Source organism: Martes martes (assembly GCF_963455335.1).
Source record: "Martes martes genome assembly, chromosome: 7".
NCBI lineage: Eukaryota > Metazoa > Chordata > Mammalia > Carnivora > Mustelidae > Martes > Martes martes.
In genome coordinates this window covers 44,074,458-44,088,425 of record NC_137894.1, presented here as the reverse complement: position 1 = coordinate 44,088,425, position 13,968 = coordinate 44,074,458, and the positions used below count along the sequence as shown (strand labels likewise).

The window sequence follows — 13,968 nt, the reverse complement described above, 5'->3', positions numbered from 1 at the left end:
GAGCATCTTTTCATATGTATAGCCATCTGTATACTGTCTTTCAAAAAAACATCTATTCAAGTCCTCTGCCTATTTTTAAATCAGATTATTTGGTATCAAGTTCTATACATTTTTTATATAGTTTGGATATTAACCCCTTACGGGATATATCATTTGCAAATACCTCCTCTCATTCAGTTGGTCGCCTTCTTGATGGTTTCCTTTGCTGTACAGCAGCTTTTTTCTTATTGGTGTAGTCCTAATAGTGTATTTTTGCTTTTGCTTCCTGCTTGAGGAGACCTATTCATAAATATGTTGCAAAGGGTGATGTCCAAGAGATTACTGTCTATATTCTTTCAGGAGTTTTATGGTTTCAGGTCTTACATTTAGGTCTTTAATCCATTTTGAGTTTGTTTTTGTGTATAGTATAAGAAAGTGGGCCAGGGATGCCTGGGTGGCTCAGTCAATTAAGTGTCTGCCTTCAAGGCTCAGGTCATGATCCCAGAGTCCTGGGATTGAGTCCCACATCAGGCTCCCTACTAAGCAGGGAGCCTGCTTTTCCCTCTGCCTGCTCTGTCTGCTGCTCCCTTGCTTGTACTGACAAATAAATAAATAGTATCTTTTTAAAAAAGTGGTCCAGTGGTGCCTGGGTGGCTCAGTGGGTTAAAGCCTCTGCCTTCTGCTCAGGTCATGATCCCAGGGTCCTGGGATTGAGCCCTGCATCGGGCTCTCTGCTCTGCAGGGAGCCTGCTTCCCCTCTGTCTCTGCCTGCCTCTATGCCTACTTGTAATCTCTGTCAAATAAAATGTTTTTTAAAAATTTTAAAAAATAAAAATAAAAATTAAAATTAAAAAGTGGTCCAATTTTGTTCTTTTGCAAGTAGATGTCCAATTTTTCCAATACTATTTATTTTTTTTTAAGATTTTATTTATTTATTTGACAGACAGAGATCACAAGCAGGCAGAGAGAGAGGAGGAAGCAGGCTCCCTGCTGAGCAGGGAGCCCCATGCGAGGCTCGATCCCAGGACCCTGGGACCACGACCTGAGCTGAAGGCAGAGGCTTTAACCCACTGAGCCACCCAGGCGCCCCTCCAATACTATTTATTGAAAAGACTGTCTTTTCTTCGGTGTATATTCTTGCCCCCTTCGTTGTTGATTAATTGACCAGATAAGGGTGGATTTATTTCTGGGCTCTCTATCCTGTTCCATGACCTGTATATCTGTTTTTGTTTTGATTAGTATAGCTTTGTACTGTATCTCAAAATCTGGGATTGTGATACCTCTGCTTTGTTCTTTTCTCATGATTGCTTTGGCAATCTTTTATGCTTTCATACAAATTTTAGGATTGTTCTACTTCTGTGAGAAACATCATTAGTGGGGCATCTGGGTGGCTCAGTGGGTTAAAGCCTCTGCCTTCTGCTCAGGTCATGATCCCAAGGTCCTGGGATCGAGCCCCACATCTGGCTCTCTGCTCAGCGGGGGGCCTGCCTCCTCCTCTCGCTGTCTGCCTCTCTGCCTACTTGTGATCTCTGTCTGTCAAATAAATAAATAAAATCTTAAAAAAAAAATAAAATGTTTGGTAGAATTCACCAATAAAACCATCTTATCTTTCTTAAAAACAAAAAACAAAAAACAAAAAAAACCATCATTAGTATTCTGATAGGGACTGAATCTGTAGAGTGCTTTGGCTAGTATGACATTTTAACAATTATCTTCCAACCCATAAGCATGCTATTATCTTTCCACTTCTTTGTGTCATGTTCTACTTCTTTTGTCAGTATCTTAAAATGTTCAGAGTACAGATCTTTCACCATCCTAGGTTAAATTTATTCCTACGTATTTTATTCTTTTTGCTGCTGCTAGGATTGTTTTCTTTCTGCCACTTTACTAGTTTTTTTTGTGGAGTCTTTAGGGCATTCTATATATGCTATCATATCATCTACAAATAGTGACAATTTTACTTATTCCTCACCAATTTGGATGCCTTTTTTTTTGGTCTGATTGCTGCTGTTAGGACTTCTAGTACTATGTTGAATTAAAATGGTGATCATCCTTGTCTTCTTCCTGATATTAGAGGAAAGGTGCTCAATTTTTCACTATTACATATGATGTTAGCTGTTGGTTTTTATCTTGAATGGATGTTGTATTTTGTTAAAACGTTTTCTGTACCTAGTGAGATTATCATATGGTTTTTATCCTTTCTCTTGTTGATGTGATATATCACATTGATTTTGTGAACAGCAAACCACTTTTGCATCCCTGAAATAAATCCCACTTAATTGTGGTGATGTGTGTGTGTATGTGTCTATGTGTGAACGACTTTTTAAAAATGAATTTTTTTATTTAAAGATTTTGTCAGAGAGCAAGCACAGGCAGGGGAAGCATCAGGCTTCCTGCTAAGCAAGGGGCCTGATGCAGCACTCAATCCCAGTACCCTGGGATCATGATCTGAGCCAAAGGCAGACACTTAACTGACTGAGCTACCCAGGCATGCTAAAATGTATTGCTGAATTCAGTTTGCTACTACTTTGTTGAATATTTTTGTAGATCTGTTCATCAGAGATACTGGCCTGTCATTTGGGTTTTTTTTTTGTTTTTTGTAGTGTCTTTGGTTTTGTTATCAGGGTAATGCTGGCCTTATAGAATGAATTTCCTTCCTATTTTATTTTTTGGGATAGTTTGAGAAAAACAGGTATTAACTCTTCTTTAAATGTTTGATAGAATTCATCTGTGAAGTCATCTGATCATGGACTTTTGTTAGTTTTTTTTTTTTAATTACTAATTCAATTTCATTACTAGTAATTGGTCTGTTCAAATTTTCTATTTCTTCCTGGTTCAGTTTTGGAAGATTATGTTTCCAGGAATTTACCCCTTTCTTCTAGGTTCTTCAATTTGTTGCATATAATTTTTCATAATATTCTCTTAAAATCCTTTGTATTTCTGTGGTATCAGTTGTTATTTTAGTCCTTCATTCCTGATTTTTATCCGAGTCCTTTCTTTTTCTTATGAGTCTGGCTAAAGGTTTATCAATTTTATCTTTTCAAAGAACCAGCTCTTAGTTTCATTGATCTTTTTCATTTTTAAAAATTTCCTTCCTTCTACTAGTTTTGGGCTTTATTTGTTCTTTTTTAAGTTCTTTTAAAGTTAGGTTGATACTTGTTTCTTGAGGTATGCCTGTATCCCTTTTAGCTGCTTTTGCTGAGTCCCAAAGATGTTGGCTCTTTGTGTTTTAATTTTCACATGGCTCCATGTTATTTTTTAATTTCTTCTTTGATTTCTTCATTGATCAAAGTGTTGTTTAGTGGCATGTCATTTAGTCTTCATCTGTTTTCTCCAGATTTTTTTCTTGTTATGAATTTGTAGTTTCATATCGTGTGCAGAAAAGATACTAATTTTTTTTAAAGGTTTTATTTATTTGAGACAGCACAAACAGGGGAGAGCAGTGGGAGAAGCAGGGACCCAGACTGGCGGTGGGCAGTGGGGGGGGGGCTTGATTCCAGGACCCCAAATTCTGACCTGAGCCGAAGGCAGATGCTTAACCACCTGAGCCACCCAGGCGCCCCACTTGATACAATTTTAATGGACTTGTTTTGTGGCCTTACCTGACCTATCCTGGAGAATGTTCTATGTGCACTTGAAAAGAATGAGCATTCTGCTGTTTTTCAGGGGGAGAGGCTCTGTATGTATGTTAGGTCCATCTGGTCCAGTGTGTCATTCAAAGCCACTGTTTATTGATTTTCTGTCTGACTTACCCACTATTACTGTGTTACTGTCAATTTCTCCTTTTATGTCTTTTAATATTTGGTTTATGTATTTAGATGCTATTTGGGGTGCACAAATATTTACAACTGTTTTATCCTCTTGTGGCACTGGTTCCCTTTATGTAGTGCCCTTCTTTGTCTTGCTACAGTCTGTCTTTAAAAGTCTATTTTGTCTGATAGAAGTATTGCTACCTCGGTTGTTTTTGTTCTTTGAGGGTTCTTTTGCTTCTGTTTGTATGGTATATGTTTTTGCATCCCTTCACTTTCAGTCTGCGTCTTTAGGTTTAAAGTGACTCTCTTGCAGGCTGCACAGAGTTGGATCTTTTTTTTTTTTTTCCCTATCCATTCCATCACCTTATATTTCTTGATCAGAGCATTTAGTCCATTTACATTTAAAGTAAGCATGTACTTACTGCCACTTTGTGAATGATTTTCTGGTTGTTTTTATAGTACTCTGTTCCTTTCTTGTTCTCTTACTCTTTTCCCTTGTAGCTTGGTGGCTTTCTTTAGTGTGAGGCTTGGATTCCTTCCTCTTTAATTTTTAATTTGTGGTTACCATTGGGCTCATGAACAACATCTTATGTGTTTAGCAGTATATATTAAGTTGATGGTCCCTTAAATTCAAACAACATTCTAAAACTACATTTTTACACCCCCTTCATATTTTATGTATATATATTTTGCATCTTTTTTTATCCCTTGGCTGATCTTTGTGGATAAGAGCTATTTTGCTACTTTTGCATTTTAACCTCCATTAGTGATTAATCTACTACCTTTATATTTGTACTGTAAAATTTTTTTCATTCGTAATTTTCTTCTAGTTATGGCCTTCTCTTTCCACTTAATTCCCTTTAACATATTCTATAAGGCTGGTTTTATGGTGATGAACTCCTTTAACTTTGGTCTGGGAAACTCTCTCCTTCTATTCAGAATGATTACCTTGCTGGAGAGTATTCTTAGTTTGTAGGGGTTTTTTTCCCCTTTGTTTTTAAGATTTTATTTATTTATTTGACAGAGTGAGAGAGAAAACACAGCAGAGGGAGTAGAGTGGGAGAGGGAGAAGAAAGCTCCCCTCTGAGCAGGGAGCATATGCAGGGCTCAATCCCAGGACCATGACCCAAGCGAAGGCAGCTGCCTAATGACTGAGCCATCCAGGCGATCTTCCTTTCAGCACTTTGAATGTATCTTGCCATTTTCTTCTGCCCTACAGTTTCTGCTGAAAGATCAGCTGATAGCCTTATGGGGTGTTTCCCTCATATAACTGTATATTCTTTGCCATTTCTACTTTTAAAATTCTCTATTGTTACTGCTTGCTATTTTAATTATTATGTGTCTTGGTGTGGACCAACTTGGGTTTATCTTGTTAGGAGCTTTCTGCTTCCTGGACCTGGATATCTGTTTCTCTTCCCAGATCAGGAAGTTTTTAGCTATTTCTTCAAGTAAGTTTTCTGCTTCATTCTCTTTCTTCTTCCCCCTGAGATCTCTATAATGTGATGTTAGTATGCTTGATGTCACTGAGGTCCCTTTTTCTTCCCTATTTAGACTGGTTACTTTCTACTACCCTCTCTTCCAGATCACTGATCTGTTCTTCCGGCTCCTCTAATCTGCTGTCGATTCCCTCTAGTGCCTTTTTTTTTTTTAAGATTTTATCTATTTTTGAGAGAGAGACAGCAAGCATGAGTGGGGGGTGGGGGAGAGGGGTAGAGGGAAGGGAGAAGCTGACTCCTCGCTGAGCAGGGAGCCCCATGCGGTCCCCATCCCAGGACCCTGAGATCATGACCTGAGCCAAAGGCAGCTGTCTGAGCCACACAGTTAGCGCCCTCTAGTGTATTTTTATGTCAGTTATTGAATTCTTCAACTCTCTCTGGTTTTTCTATTTTCTATCTTTAAGCTGTCACTGAGTCCATCCACTCCTGTTCTCAAGTCCAGTGAGTATCTTTATGACCATTACTTTCAATTCATTATTAGGTATACTGCTTATTACCATTTTATTTAGCTCTTCTATCGTGATTTTGTCTTATTCATTCATTTAGGACATACCTCTATTTATGTTTTGTAACTCTATCTACTAGGTAGGTCAGCTACATCTCCTGGTCTTGAAAGCGGTGGCCTTGGGTAGAAGAGGTCTGTGGTGCTCTGCAGCACAGCATCCCTCCCAGGTCACCAGAACCAGGCACTCCAGGGAAGCCCTCTATGTGGGCTACATGTGACCTACTATCATGGGTAAGCTGCAACTATCTATGTTCAGCCAACGTGGCTGCAATGACCCACTTTTGCTTGCTCTAGATGCACTGCTCAGAGTTTGGTCTCCATACCACTGAGATGCTTGTCTGAGGCAACACTGGACTCACTGTAGGGCGGGACCCACATTCAGCCTAGCTGCTTGCAATCAGCCTCTCCCACAGCTTTGGGGGCACAGAATGGCAGCTTTTGCTCCATGATTCTTTGAGAGGCTTAAAGGGTGACCACCAAGTGATCCCAAACTGATTTATGCGTAAGATAATGCAATTCTCTCCTTTTCCTGTAAGGTCATGTGATAACCCGACATACAACAGAAGATATGAAAGGCTCATTAGACAATTCATAACAAAGCCATACAAGCTGAACCTAGTTTTTCAAACATTCAATTTTCAAAATGGTGGCCCCCAACTGCCTCTAAGAGCAATCTTGTATTCTTACACCTCTCTCTCTGTTGTTGCAATGGGCTCTCAGGGGCCCACATCTGCTGCTGCACCCTCAGTGAGGCAGCCTCATTGTCACAGCTGCATCAGAAGCTCAAAAGACTGTGTCCATTGGCAGTCCCTAAGAGTTTTAATAAAGAAGCAACATTATCAACCCTAGTTGGATTAGTAGAGAACTACCCACATAGTCAACTCCATATGGATTTTAAAAGCTGCTTTTCAGCTCTCCGTAAAACTAATGCCTATTTGTAATGAGACTTCTATGGGTTAAAACAGTCCCACGACCCAGAATAATTCTAAATTTCCAACAGCTGCCTTTAAAAAAAAAAAAGCTTTTAAATCAGTTTTCAAATAAAAATTTCCTTGGGACACCTGGATCACTCAGTCAGTTAAGCAGCCGACTCTTGATCTCAGCTCAGGTCTTGATCTCAGGGTCCTGGGTTCAAACCCTGAGTTGGGGCTCCACGCTGGGGGAGGAGCCTACTTAAAAAAAAAAAAGCCCTTAACTATGGTATTGCTGGATGGTAGACTTAGAAGGCATGTTATTTTCCTCTTGGTACTATTTGAATTTTCCCTAAATTTACAATGAATATACAGACTTTATGTCCTTCAATTTTTATTATTGAAACATACATGTACACAGTTATTTCTTAAAGAGGAAGACTGCCTAGGTACAGCCTTTCCTTGACAGATTTGACACCTGCCATGAATGACCCTGAAACGTATTACAGTTTCATCTTTTGCAGCAGCATAAAACAAACTGCGTTTTCCAAAGCTCCTATGCGGAAGTGAATCACACAGCTAGTGAAACAGTCTACTAGCTACCCAGCATTCCCATCTTGCAAAGCTTTGTTGTTCTCCACTTACCTTTACACCTCCCATCTGAGGAAGCTGCTTAAACTTTTTCATTTGTACTTTATTGCCTTTCATGAGGAAAAAAAAATATGCCATGATGGTTTTTGAAACTCCTAAGATTCTCAAGGGTTTCGGGGCATATATTTCACAAGTGTCAGTCTTCCACATTATATAAACTGTGAAATACATCCCTAAGGAGAGCAGGGAATAAAACTGGTTTGTTGATGTTATTAGATCCCCTTTATGCACTATATAAATTTAATTTGGCAAAGCAGTAATTGGGAAGTATGTATAAGTTAATCCACATTTTGTTTTACTCCCCCAAAGCAAATATGTAATTATAAAGGTGATACAATAGGTTAAAAAATTCAAACAACATAAAAGAGCAGGAAAAAGGAAGTCACAGTTTACTTTCTTCTTGAATCCCTACCCCTAAGAAATCACTGAGAACAGAGTATGCTGCTCAAGACTTTAATGCAGATATGAATGTTTATTTTACACGAATGGAATCATTCTATAGATAGTTCCATGGATAGTGTTTTGCTCCACAGTATTTTGTAGCTATCTTTCTGTGGCCTGGCTATTGATCAACTTTATCTTTCTTAATTACCACACAGTATTATTTATTAAACCAGTACCCTACTAGCAGGCATGTAAATTATTTCTGATCTCTGCAATAACAAAGAATGCTTTAATGAACATCTTTTTTTTTTCTTTTCAGCATAACAGTATTCATTTTTTTGCACCACACCCAGTGCTCCACGCAATACGTGCCCTCCTTAATACCCACCACCTGGCTCCCCCAACCTCCCACTCCCCGCCCCTTCAAAACCCTCAGGTTGTTTTTCAGAGTCCATAGTCTCTCATGGTTCACCTCCCCTTCCAATTTCCCTCAACTCCCTTCTCTCCATCTCCCCATGTCCTCCATGTTATTTGTTATGCTCCACAAATAAGGTGTTACTGTCCATATTCACAAGTAAAATTACTATGTCTAAGGAAATGCTCATTAAAAGTGATCACTGTCCTCCCAAACTACCAATTTATACTAACACCAATATGTGAGAGTGCCCACTCTCAAAAACTTACACGAACCATGGATATTACCTATCTTTGTCATTTTGACCAATTCTGCTTTACCTATACTTTCTTGAATATAAGTAAGATAATATTTTTTCAGATGTTGTTTGCATTTTTCTTCCTCTTCATGTACTTTACCAAGTATTCTTTTTCATATGTCCTCTCCTTATCTACTGTAACCTTAATTATGCAGTTAAATTTATGAATTTTTTCCTTTCTGAGTTCTGGTCTCCCATATAAGATTAAAAAAATGTTGGCCTATAGGGTCCTATGGTCTTATTTTTCATATTAAATCTTGAAACCAAATTTCAGAAAAGATGGGAGTTAGGGATGAAATTAATGTTTTCCCAAATTTTCATTTTCAGTATTAATTGACTAATAGCTTTTTTTATCCACTGATTTGAAATTTTTTTCTTTGGGATGTAATAAATCCCCACAGACACCTTTCTGCACCAGTATCTGTTAAATTAGTACGTATGGGACATTTCTTACCTTATCTCTATCCTGCTTCCTCATTTTTATTTAAAAAACTTTTTAAGCTTCTCTTAAGAATTTCTTTCTGCTGGGGCTCCTGGGTGGCTCAATGGGTTCTGCCTTCAGCTCAGGTCATGATCCTAGAGTCTGGGATCGGGGCCCCCCAACCAATGGACACTCTGCTCTCGGTAGGAAGTCAGCTTCTCCCTCTCCATCCACCTCTCTCCCGTTCATGCACACGTGCGCGGGCGCTCTCCCTCTCTAATAGTCTTTAAAAAAAATTCTTACAGAGGAACTTTTGAGCAAATTAGAATAAATTTAGTGAGTAATCTGGGGAAAAACTGACATCTCTACTGCATTGGTCTCCCTATCCAAGTATATGACATGGCTCTATTCAGACTTTTATCTGTTCTAGCATAAAGTTTTATAATTTTCTTCATCTAGGTCTTATATATTTCTCATTTATTTTATTCGTAAGTATTTGTAAGATTTTACTGCTACTGTGAATAGGATCTTTTACTATGTATAGTAAAGTTTTTTTTTTTTTTTCCTATTTGGCTGCCTTACTAAACTTTTTAGCTCCAAGTTTAGAACTTACCAAAATAATACCTGTATTTGTTTTAAATCAAGAGCTTTTAGAAAAGCAGGTCTCCTGCCCAGTGCTACTCTCTTTGTCTAATGAATGCCTTGTATCTCAGCAACAGGACTCCTGACTGCTTCCACACTGTAATGGAAAATCATTAGTGCTTCACTGTTAACTATGATGATCACTGATAGCTTCTGATAGATAATCTTCATCAAGTTAACTTTCTATTCCTAGCTTAATAAGTTAATAAAAGGGTTTTTTCCTTCTTCTTTTAATCAGTAATGATTTGAAATTTTATCAAAACAACTTTTATCTTCCTCCATTAAATTATATTTTCTAGTACTACATCTGCAGGGCCCCACGACAGGTGGCCCCAAGATGGGCCACTTTGACATGAATATTATTTTGAGTTAAAGCAAACAAAACCCAGCATGTTCAGGAAAAGCTCTTACGTCCTCCTCCTCCTAGACTGCCTGCTTATACCAGGAAGAGATTCCTCTTTACCTAAGAAACTTCTCTACGTAAATAACAGGACAATGTTTGTTTTCCAAACACCTCCTCTCACCTTCCTGCTAACTGTCCTTCTCCCCTTTGTGTCCTTAGACCCCTACCCCTCTCCTTGGCTCATAGAAGCCTCATGTTGCCTGTCTTTGGAATTTCATGTCTGTATGGATTCCCTGTACATACAAAACTAAATCTGATTTTCTATCTTGAATCAATGTGGTTCTTTGTCCAGCAAGAAGGACCTTGAAGGGCAGAGGAAATTCTTCCTCTTCAACAGTTGACATAGTCAGCAGGATACTTTAACTTGCTGGACATAACTGCAACTGAGGTCCTTGGGACATGACATACAGCCAACAGAAGGTAAGATTTCTTACCCTGTCAATCTCCCAGAATCTCTATCTGTAGAGTCTGACAGAGCAGGAGTGGTGATACTCCTTTTTCCTTCTTGCTACATTTAAAATTAGCAGGAGAAAATATTTGTGGAACCTAGTTCCTTGGGGCTAGTTATTAAATTATTTAAATTGTCTCTGGTTAAATTTGGTAGAGCACTCTTTTGGTTACAGATTCATTTCTTCCCAGAGACAGTCTTTGAGTTTGGTTGTTTTTTTTAGCCTGTGTTTTAAGACTGTTGCTAAGGGACATCTTAGAAGCTAAAGCCCGTAACTTGGTAGAAAAGCTACTAGAGTCCTCACCAGCCCAAGAAGACTCTCATGAAAGCTAAGTTGGTCACAGAACAGGTTAGATTGACACTAGTTCACCTAACCTCAAGCAAACTTCCTTTTAACAAGGTACACTGCTAAACAACACAGAGTCCCCAGTCCTGTAGCACATCCCTTGTGTTTTCACATGGGAGACCAGAGACCCCATTTTCACCATCCTTACTGCTTACACAATGAAACCCTTTGCTTTCTGAAACTAATTTATAGATCATGTGGGCCATTATCTATGCCCTCTTTAGATGCCTCCTACATCTTTGGTTTAGCTATTAAAAGGCTTATTGGTTGGAGTTGTTATTAACAGATTATTCATCAATAGTCTTCGAATTGCTTATATTGAAAAGAAAAATATGCTGTATAGAGAACTTTAAACTGTCTTATTAGTATAACAGCATGCCTTAGGGACTCCCTTGACAAGATGGACAGAAGACTAAAAAATAAATGTCCATCTCCAAAGTAAAATCCCCTTAAAATGTGGCCTCTTATCTGGTCTGCCTTCAGCTCAGGTCATGATCCCAGGGTCCTGGGATTGAGCCCCATGTCTGACTCCCTGCTCAGCAGGGAGTCTGCTTCTCCTTCTGCCCTTCTCCCAGGTCATGCATGCTCACGCTTTCCCTCTTTCTCAAATAAATAAGTAAAAATCTTTTTTTTTTAAAAAATTTTTACTTATTTATTTGACAGAGAGAGACAGATCACAAGTAGGCAGAGAGAGAGAGGAGGAAACAGGCTCTCCGCGGAGCAGAGAGCCTGATGCGGGCCTTGATCCCAGGACCCTGAGATCATGACGTGAGCCAAAGGCAGAGGCTTAACCCACTGAGCCACCCAGGTGCCCAAATAAGTAAAATCTTAAAAAAAAAAAAAAAAAATCATCCACTTAACTCCCCCTTACCTACGAGATTTATAGGGACTTAATCTCTATGTTCAAAGTATATAGGCTGCTTACATAAAAGCTGAAAGCCAGGAAATGAATTTAACAAAAGCACCTGAGACTGGCAATAAGGCTTATTTTGCTCCTTCCTTCTAGGGCTCTGTAAGCAGGCTCTGCCAGCTTCAGGCATTCCTATGCAATGTACATTGCAGACATAACCTAGCCACCCTCTCCTCCACTGAAAAAGAAGATATTTTAAATTATAAAGCCCCTTTACCCCTAATTTGAAAAGATGGTACCAAAATTAGAGGGAAATGAGAAAGACTGATGATTATTCACTACCTTCCCTTCATAGAGAAATTGGGACCAAAATGTCTCTTAGGCCCTCCCACAAACGATATGTGAAAGGTCAACCTGCAGGGGCTAACAGAAGCCAAGGTTGAATTCCCTATGCTACAAGAAGGTTTTGTTGGGGCACCTGGGTGGCTCAGTAGGTTAAGCCTCTGCCTTCGGCTCGGGTCATGATCTCAGGGTCCTGGGATTGAGCCCCGCATCAGGCTCCCTGCCTACTTGTGATCTCTCTGTTAAAAAAAAAAAAAAGGTGGCTTTGTTAAAATGCTTTATTTTGCTTACTATTTTAGTTAAAAAAAAAATCTCCCTAATACAAAAAAACGGAGTTTAGTTTTAAAAGGCAGGTCAATCCCTTAATATTCTAAGCTTTATCCAGTTCTTGGGGAATTAGAAACAACTGCTTTACCAATCTGTACAAAACCAGAAATGCAACTCTAGAAACAAGTCAAAAGCCCACCCCTCTTTACCAATCCCTAACTCTCACCTATTCCTCTTAAAATGTTTGTAGCTATTATAAAAGATGAGGATATTGGAACAAAATTGTCCTGCACTCAAAAACAAAAGTAAACTTTAAAGTGCAGTTGCCCTGAAACTAAAAGAATTTTTTGGCGTTCTTCCTCAGTTTCTTGAAATGATAAATTTTACCATGTCTTTAAAATATAAACACAGCCCATAATTGCCTGAGAATGAAGAAAAAATGGGAAAAAGAGGCCTTTCTAAAATGCCTCTTGTGCCCGGACTCCACACCTCTGGTACCAGGCAAATTTGCTCCAGATTTCCACATTGGAGAAAACTGGGACTCTTTCTCTGTTCCTTTTTGTTTTTGTTTTTTTTAAAGATTTTATTTATTTATTTGACAGACAGAGATCACAAGTAGGCAGAGAGGCAGGCCGAGAGAGAGAGAGAGAGAGAGAGAGAGAGAGAGAGGAGGAAGCAGGCTCCCTGCTGAGCAGAGAGCCCGATGCGGGACTTGATCCTGGGATCATGACCCAAGCCGAAAGCAGAGGCTTTAACCCACTGAGCCACCCAGGTTCCCATCTCTGTTCCTTTGTGATGTGAGTTTTCTATTCCCATCTTCCCAAGAGCCATTCTTTGAAATACAAACTTTAGAGAAATTTTTCATCAAAAAATAAGAGGTATTTAGAAATTGGGCCTTTAATGTCCTCCAAAAAAAAGCTACAATATTTTGTTTGCATCTTGTCTCTGTATGTCCACATGTTATAAATGTGACATATTTTCTTTACCTCCAGATGGTATCACCAAAATTAATTTGTAGAAGAGCTTTTTTTAGTTGGTTTCAAGTCAAGCACTTGTAAGTATTGGGAATTCCAAAACTCAGAAAAATAGAAACTAACCCAAATGTTTTCCAAAATGACGTGATCTGGGAAAATATCCAGAATTAAAGCTAATTTTAGGTTGTTGGTTTAATTAAGAAAAAAAATCTCTTGAGAGTTACCAGCATTAAATATATGACTGTCATTCTACCCGTGTTTATGGAGAGCCAAGTAAGTTCACCTCTGCAAATTTATCAGAAAAAAAAAATGATTGATTTTTGTCTAATACTTAATGAAATTTCTGTGGGTAATCTAAACCTAAGAACAAGCTAATTAAATAGATGTAAATAAGACAAAAAGGTTTGTAGGCAGGGATGCCTGGGGGCTCAGTCGGTTAAGCATCCAGCTCTAGATTTCTACTCAGGTCATGATCTCAGGTTGCACTCTGTGCTGGGCTGTATTACAGCCTGTTTAAGATTCTCCTCCCACCCCTGCAAAAAAGGTTTGTAGGTAAACTTTTAAATAGCTTCCAAAGTCCTTGGTAACCTGACAGTTTAAATTTTTTTACTAAGTTAAGTGAGTTAAATTTATTGAGATATCTAAGTCATTTCCAGATAAAGTAAAATAATAAGACATCAGGTATTGAATATAGGTTCAGAAAATAGGTGTCAATAGGTTAATTTACTTGTGTCTCATTACAGAGAAACTAAATAAATATGGACCTTTAGTAAACCTGGTTTGTGCTTTATTGAAAAACTATACTATGAAAAAGCACATTCTTAGAAATTATGTTTTCACAAATTTGCTATTCTAAATACTGGTATAGCAGTTCAAAATTGCTT

At 38.5% G+C, this 13,968-nt stretch overlaps 1 protein-coding gene and 1 long non-coding RNA gene across 5 annotated transcripts in view; one reads left to right on the top strand and one right to left on the bottom strand.

The window, feature by feature from the left end:
* USP3 (ubiquitin specific peptidase 3) overlaps positions 1–13,968 on the bottom strand; it is a 104,854-nt gene that overhangs the window by 14,881 nt on the left and 76,005 nt on the right. The window contains exon 12 of one of the 4 annotated variants that reach the window (XR_013967079.1): positions 7,289–7,467. The exons of the other annotated variants lie outside the window; for them this stretch is intronic. The gene's annotated coding sequence lies outside the window, so the exon portion shown is untranslated. The remainder of the gene's footprint in view (positions 1–7,288; positions 7,468–13,968) is intronic. 4 annotated transcript variants of the gene reach the window in all.
* LOC308345552 overlaps positions 1–13,968 on the top strand; it is a 36,772-nt gene that overhangs the window by 17,281 nt on the left and 5,523 nt on the right. Inside the window, exon 3 of the long non-coding RNA XR_013967080.1 lies at positions 10,150–10,277. This is a non-coding gene — a long non-coding RNA (uncharacterized lncRNA). The remainder of the gene's footprint in view (positions 1–10,149; positions 10,278–13,968) is intronic.